The sequence below is a fragment of the Aplysia californica genome, unplaced genomic scaffold, assembly GCF_000002075.1.
Source record: "Aplysia californica isolate F4 #8 unplaced genomic scaffold, AplCal3.0 scaffold01533, whole genome shotgun sequence".
Classification (NCBI taxonomy): Eukaryota; Metazoa; Mollusca; class Gastropoda; order Aplysiida; family Aplysiidae; genus Aplysia; species Aplysia californica.
In genome coordinates this window covers 21,979-23,270 of record NW_004798803.1, presented here as the reverse complement: position 1 = coordinate 23,270, position 1,292 = coordinate 21,979, and the positions used below count along the sequence as shown (strand labels likewise).

At 43.1% G+C, this 1,292-nt stretch overlaps 1 protein-coding gene across 1 annotated transcript in view; it reads left to right on the top strand.

Annotated features, from left to right (window-relative positions):
* Positions 1-1,292, top strand: part of LOC101860550 (condensin complex subunit 1) — a gene marked incomplete at both ends in the record, with an annotated part of 38,508 nt that overhangs the window by 35,987 nt on the left and 1,229 nt on the right.

Sequence of the window (1,292 nt, the reverse complement as noted above, 5' to 3'; positions counted from 1 at the left end):
CTCTCTCCCTCCCCCCTCCTCTCTTTTTTTCTTCTCTTTTCTTTTCATTGTGTGTGTGCGTGTGTGTTTTTGTGAGGTGAGGTGTCCCCCACCTTCTTCTTTCCCCCTTTCTCTCCCGGCTCTATTCTCTCCTCTGTTTTCTTTAAGTGGGACTAGTGAAGTGGTGTAGGGTGGGGTTTTTTTTTACCCCTCCCCTTCAGCGGATGTCTTTTCCGTTTTCTTGTGAATGAAAATAGTTCTCTACGTTGCTCGTCCGTGTTTCTTTTATATTCCTCATCATTCTACCCTTGTTGGGCACTGTTGAGTTAGGTTGGACGGAAGCCTGAAATACTTTACGTGTGCTTATAGTTACAGTATTTGGTCGCCCGTCCCCCAGTCTTCTTTCTGTTCACTCGGTGTTTTAAAACTATGGTATTTACATTTTATGTTTTGTCTCTCTGTCTCTCTGTCTCTGTCTGTCTGTCTCTCTCTCTGTCTCTCTCTCTCTCTCTCCGTCTCTCTATCTCACACACCCACACACACACTCACACGCGCACACACACACACACACGCACGCACGCACGCACGCACGCACACACACACACGCGCGAGCATACACCCACACACACACACACACACACACACACACACACACACACTCGCAGTTTGTGGGCACGCAAGCAGAGGGCATTTTGGTATCACTGTGAAGTATTATATGGTCGCCTTTAAGCACAACGGGGCTATCCCGAAAAATGTTGTTTTGAGAAAAATCGAAGGTAAAGTTTTTGTCCCTTACTCAGTTTCTTTAAAAGACTAGGAGAGTTTTCTCTATTATAATCAAACAAATATACACGACAATGAAACCAAACTTCTCGTATGGGTAGGGCAATGCCCACTTTTTGTTTAGATCAAAATTTCTCGAAACGCCCGAAATCTGGTTTAGCCCATTTGTCCTTAAAAGCGACAATGTCTGCTTTTTATATTACAGACTTCTCCGTGTTATCCATTGTTGATCGACATGTCTTTTTTGTACAAGATTATAATGTCTCTTTTGCTTTTTTGTTAAATGTGTGCTCACTGTGCAGCTGTATTGTTCTTGTTTTGCTTTTCAATTAAGGGGGAAAAAAAGACTTAATCTCATTTAGAGTTTTTGACACTCATATGACCTCATGCAGTTGCAAGTGGCGTAAAACCTCTACTAAAACTAAATCTATCATTTAGAGTTCAAGGTCATTCCCTCTCTGTATGTTCGTTTCACTATTCTGTCTGTGTGTCTTGACTGTTTTCACCCCACCCCCTCCCCATCGCTACCC